The following is a 6,486-nucleotide window of genomic DNA, read 5'->3' as shown; positions in this document are numbered from 1 at the left end:
GGGTGGGGGTGAGGGGCACCCTGGGACTCTGCCTGGCCGGCCACCGCCATTCCTGCACCCTGGAGGCCCTCCCACCTGCTCCCACAGGTCACACCTGATTGGCGTCCCCAGGCAGGGAGGGCTCTAAGGCTTGGGCACTGTTGGGGACCAGTAGCAGTTAGCAGGTTGCGGGTAGGACCTTCCTGGCTGGGCCCAGCCCAATCTCTCCATCTTTTGTCTCCCCCAACCTCCTGCCTCTGAGATGCTTCTCGGCCCAGATGCAAGCACCGCCCCCCACCCGGCCTCCTCCCCACCCGCCCCGCCCCCGGATGATCCCTCGCTGGGCAGCACCCCCCCCACCAGACCTTACCTCTCAAGCATCTGAGAGAGACCAGAGGCAAACGGCCACTGCACAGACCCGGACATAAAAGAAGCTACCATCCCCCCACATCCTGCTTCTGTCCAAAGACATTTTTATTGGAGTCTGGAAGCTCGCAACAGACGGTAAGAAGGGACAGGCCCCTTCCTCGCTGGGCCCCGACAGCCTTGTGTGGAAAATGCGGGCTGTAATACTAGAATCGGCCTCAAGGGGGCGCTGCTGTAAGGAGTAAATGAGATGATGCCCGAGATGCTAGCACCGTAATGGTTCGGGTTTGCGGCTGTCTTTATCATGCGCTAGTGTGTCATGATCACTTTGCTGATAGTTAAAATGGGTGAGTTACAGAGAAGAGCCATTAGGCCAGGCTTCCCAAGAAGCACAGAAAGAGGGTGATAAGCTCAGACCAGGCCTGTGCTGGTTCTGACTCCTGGAAGGTGGCCTGTGTCCCTTCTTTCTGTAGATTCATATCGTAGAAAAATCTGATGCTTCACTGCCACAGAGGCACTGGCCACTAGCTCCGTGTGGCTTCTTCCCTCTTCCCCGCGTGGCTTTCTCCTGCAACCCTACCTCCGCATCTTTGCACCTGCTGTTTCCTGCCTGGGATGCCCCTCCCCCCACCCCCTCTTTTCTCTCCCCGCCCCCCGCCCCCGCACGCCTCCCCGCCATCTAGATCCAGAAGGTCCTTAAGGCCTGCCTTGCCCCACCTCCTGCATGACGCCCCCTGGTGGCTTCAGGTGAAGAGACTGGCTCAACCTCGCCCCACTGTGGGGCCCTTGTTTGGCACTGCCCATCTGGTAGCTGGCGTTCATGACCTTCTGGGGTGCGCATCCTGCTTCTTGAGCCACAAGCACGTTCATCAAAGGCCTGACATTGTGGCCTAGGGTACACATCCTAGGCTCTGGCTCATCCCTGTAGAAGCAGGGAAGGAGTCCAGTTAGCTTTCAGCTGCTGCCTAGAAATCGCTTAGGAAAGAGCCAGCACTTGTACAGGAGAAATTCACACAACATGGTAAATCAACTATACTTCAATAAAACTTAAAAACGAAAAATTAAAAAACAAAACAAAACAAAACAGAAAAGGATTTCTCCTATGTCACAGTGGGTTTAGGATCCAGTGTTCTCAGTGCAGCAGCTTGGGCCCCTGATGTCCGTGGGTTCAATCCCTGGCCCAGGAACTTCCACGTTCTGTGGGCTCTGCCAAAAAAAAAAAGAAAGAAAGAAAAAAAAAAAAAAGAAAAGAGGAGTCCCCGATGTGGCTCAGCGGTAGTGGACCTGTCTAGTATCTGTGAGGATGTGAGTTGGATCCCTGGCCTCTCTCAGTGGGTTAAGGATCTGTCATTGCCGTGAACTGACGTGTAGGTTGCAGACATGGCTCAGATCTGGCGTTGCTGTGGCTGTGGCGTAGGCTAGCAGGTGCAGCTCTGATTCAGCCCCTAGCCTGGGAACTGCTATATGCTGCAGGTGCGGCCCTAAAAAGACAAAAAAAGAAAAAGAAAGAAAGAAAGAAAGAAAACAGCCAGCACTGAGTTAGTTGGTCTGAGGCCTTTGGATACATGACATATTGAGCCTTCAGCACCCTCAAAAATTAAAGTGGACCCCTCCACAATATGATAGAGACTTCTTCCCCCCGCCTCTGGGGCAGCCAACAGTCCAGTGACCAAAAGGGGCCCCCTTGGTCAGGTGGCAATTCTCCACTCTTCCTCCCTGGTCTCTAAACAAAGCTCTTTCACGCTTCATCACATTTGTTACCTCTAAGATCTGCTTATGTTGACAGTTTTCTCTCAGGTCTCTGGGGAAACAGCCCAATTTCTGAAATATGAGTTTGGAGAAACTGTGGGGAGTTCTGCCTGTGCCACCATGCCCCCATCTTGAAGCTCCTGGTGAGGTCCTTCCGGCGCCCAGTGTGAGGCCAGCCTGCAGGGTACTGGGCTCTGCCTAGCCCTCACGTCCTCGTCCTTCGGCAAAAGAAAGCCCTCCCTCCAGGCATCCTTCCCACTGGGACCCTCAGCCCCCTGAGCCCATGGAGGAGTGGACATGGGGGAAAGACGAAAAAGGAAGAGGGGGAAGGAACGACCTGGGAGAGAAGAGGTCACAAGGGGAGCGCCTTGCACTGCATGGTTTTTTACTAAATCCCTCTGGCAGTGGTGCCAGTGTAGATGCAAACATGTGTAAGCGGCATCCACTCATTTAAAATGACCCAGTGGATCACTCAGTGTATTAAGCTGAGTTCAAATGTGGCCGAGACCCCAGAGGACTTAATCATCTCAGAGCTGTGTTTCCCTCCCTCCTAACAATCCCAGTGCAAATGGTCCAGGGCTGGTGCGGCCGCTTCACGGCGTCACAGAAACAGCCAGGAAAGTGGTTTCGGAATCGGAGGTCCAGCCAGCAGGAAGGGGGACGAGAAAGGGAAGTTGGGTTCATTGCTCTCATCCCATTGGTGAGAACCAAGTCACATGGCCACCCCCAGCTACAAGGGATGCTGGGAAATGTAGTCCTTTCTTCCACAAGCAGCCCTGGGCACCACTGTAGCAGGGTTAAGGTATACGCGAACAAGCAGAAGGCACCATCCTACCTATGCAAGCTCACCTTTTCCTAAACTTGGGACCTTCCCAGCCTCTTCCCAGCCAGGGAACTAGGGGCTACAAAGTTTCTGACCCTGGAGGTGAGCCAGGCGCTGTCACAGAGGGACATGCCCCAGTGGCTGGGCCGGCTGCAGTGGACCCACCCAGAAAAGTGGCAGGGAGGGGGGGTGGCCACATCAGGACAGGGGTCTGCATTGCATTCCTCACCCTCCCGCCCACTGCCCACTTGTCTTTTTCTTCTCTTCTCCATGCTTGGTGATGCCCTGAGCTGGGATCCAGGGAGTAAGATTTAGGGAGATGCTGTCTATCACGCAGACGTGCATTCGGGGTTTGCAGAGGGCAGGAGGGACAGGCTCACAGTGGGAAAAAGTGGGGAGGGGGTTCACCCATGCTGTCACAGAGAACAGCAGCCAGTCTGAGCCAGCCTGGTAAATTGGTTGGCCCAGATGCGAAGGAAGTGGCCAGGGCTATGCCTCCTCTGGGCTTCCACCCAGTGATCTGCCCAAGGTAGCCTGAGTCAGGGGGAGGTCAGTGCAGACTTCAACCTGACCCAGAGCAAGGGACGACGACCCATCACGTGCCCACAGCATCGGGGTCTCTGAACCTCGTCCCCATAGACACCTCCCAAGCCTGCCTGGAAAAGACCAGAGCCACCACCAGGGACAGCTAGCACCCACTGAGGGCTCCCCATCCTCAGGACACACTGCCCCAGACACCTTCACCTTTGAGCTGGATCCTGGGCTTCCCAGCGCTTTGACTTTGAATGCTTCAGAGGAATCGTGGCATCTGAGCACGTGTGCATGTAAATTACCTCCAGTCTCCACCTCAATGACAGTCCCTTAGTATTTGAAACACCCTAGTCAGGCATCTGCTCTCCATTAACCTTTTCAATATGCACTGTAATTAAAATCTACACCACAGAGTTTATTCATTAGCCAAAGGATGTTAGGAATCATTTTTCATAAGAGAAGTGTGTGATGGAGAGAAATCGTTGCCAGAAAGATTCCAGGAAACGGAACATCTTTGTACCACCAAGGAAGACAGCCCACAGCCTGAGCTGTGCTCTGGGGCCCCTGGGGTCCCTGGGGTGCTGGGTCCCCCCACTCTCTGAACAGGCAAGTCTTTTGTACCTTTGCACCTTCTTGCTAGTAAATATTTGAACATTTAGCAGAATTTGACCTAAGATTTGCTTTTGTTGTAATGTTGTCTGGGAGGGGCTGTGGCATCATTGCCTGTCTCTAACTGGGGTCCACATTTTTACCAGAAAACGCTGTCAGTTTGAATACACGCCCAATGTCAAGCAGTGGAGGTTGGCCGAGAACCAGATCTGATTCTGGAAGCAGTGCCCCCAGCCGCTGTCCCAAGCTGCTTTCCCACGCTGTCTTTGATTCCCTCCTGTGTGTCTAGGGGGATTCCAGCACCTTCTCTCCAGACCCTGCCAGAGCAAGGCAGGACGCTGGGTGCCCAGTGTGGGCACGGAGGGCACCATCGTTGCCCTCCCTTCTCTGTGGCTTCAGCATCAAAGTGAGAGTTATGTTGGGCCCTCTGGCTTTGTCTCCCAGGTGGCATTGGTCTGACGAGTCCTTTCTCAAAACCAACTGTGAAACGCAACCTGTTTTTGCAGGTGGTGGCTCATTCCAACACTGGCTGCTTGATCTCATCAACCCACACATGCAAGTGCCTTTCAAGAGCCTTTGCCCAAGAGCGGTGCCCTGACTCTAACCAGCACCCATGCTCTTGATGGAGTATTGCCTTTTATTGTTCTCCTAACTCATGTTTCTTCAGTAAACTCTAGGAGGCAAAGACCATTGCCTCCTCGGATCCCCCACCCACCCCTAATACCGGGCACATGAGGGGCCCACACCACGTGTATTGATCAAACGCTTGGTTGCTTAACTATGAGAAAGAGGAGGCCCCTCCAAGATGCCAGGGTCCAGGCTGAGGGCAGAGGGTAGCCACACTGACAAAGCGTGGGGTGTCTTTCTGAGACAACCCCCCCCACTCCACCATGGGAGCTACTCACCTCCCCGCCACCCCTCCCAACACACCCTTCCCCTTGGTTGAGTAACTAGGCCCTGGGCTCTCGGTGCCTGACATGTGACAGGTGCAAAAGTCACAGGCAGGTGAATGATGAGCCTGAATCCCTGGCAAGTGGAGGGCGGACTCCTCTTTAGAACCCAGCTGGACATCCCCAGGGGTCCCCAGAGTGGGGTTCCAGACCAGCGGCATCAGCACAGCCAGGGAACTTATGAGAAATGCACATTCTTTTTTTTTCTTCTTCTTTTTACGGCCATACCTGTGGCACATGGAAGTTCCTGGGCAAGGGGCTGAATTGGAGCTGCAGCTGCCAGCCTACACCACAGCTGCAGCAACACTGGATCCAAGCCGCATCTGCGAACTACAGCACAGCTTGCAGCAACACCAGAACCTTAACCCACGGAGCAAGGCCAGGGATGGAACCCACATCCTCAGGGACACTGTGTCGGGTTCTTAACCCACTGAGCTACCACAGAAACTCCCTGAAATGTACATTCTTAAGACTCAGCCCAAACCCAGCTCATCAGAAACTCTGGAGGTGAGGCTGGCAACATGGGTTTTCTCAAGCCCCCAAGTGATTCTGACGACACCCAATTCTGAGAACCACTGGTTTCGGCCAATGTTTTTAAACATCGTTAAATCTTTCGAGAAGCCCTTTAGAGACCCCCAAGTGATGAAACAGGTGGGAATGGAAATGCTGGAGCGATATGGAGGGGAGGGGGTTCCCTCTGCCAAATTCCTGGCTTCCTAGAAACACTCCTTGAAACGTTCTGGGTTAATCATTATTCCCAAGGTTCTCAGTCTGCACATTCTTTCTCTTGGGGAAGCTGGGCAGACAACCCCCAATGCAAGAGGAAGGGTGTCACAGGAGGAAGAAGAACCCTAAAATGAAAACACAGAAGATACAGACAAAGCAACAGGTCCACACAGGGAGGCAAAGACAAATCAGGAAGCGTGTTTAATTGACACGACAGGGATGACACACAACACGACAGGAGCGCAAGAGGAGGCCTGGGCATGCCCTGTGGCCCCTGTCCATCCCGGGGCCTCGCCCTGCCCCCACCTGCACCACCAAGGCAAGGGCCTGCCCCTCCCCCAGAGACACACACTGGTAGATTCAGACAGGACTGCACCCCCAAAAGAGGCTCAGAGAGGGTTGGGAAGGCAAACAAAGAAAACCAAACACCCAGAAAACATTGCTTTTTTTTTTTTTTTTTTTTCCGCAGTAACAGTTGCTCAAAATCCATTCCACAGTCACAGGCTCTGGGTGGGGGCACCGTGACAATTCAGATGGCCACAGTGGCCTTTCACCTTGGCCAAAGGCTTTGATGATGATACGGCTCATAGCTGCTCCCCACAATGGCCCTGCGACATGGGCTGAGCAGACTCACTCCCATCTGACGGATGGAGACACTGAGTCCCAATGAGTAGAAGCGACTTGCCCAGATTCCTGGAGAGCGCCGGTCACTGAGTCAGACTGGGAGCCCGTGACAAGGACGCACGAAAACAG

The sequence above is a fragment of the Sus scrofa genome, chromosome 1 (assembly GCF_054392235.1).
Source record: "Sus scrofa isolate SSC_HxYL_T2T_F1_AM1 chromosome 1, Sscrofa_HxYL_maternal_Yorkshire_Landrace_v2.0, whole genome shotgun sequence".
NCBI classification, from domain to species: domain Eukaryota; kingdom Metazoa; phylum Chordata; class Mammalia; order Artiodactyla; family Suidae; genus Sus; species Sus scrofa.
This window is presented reverse-complemented; position numbering follows the sequence as displayed.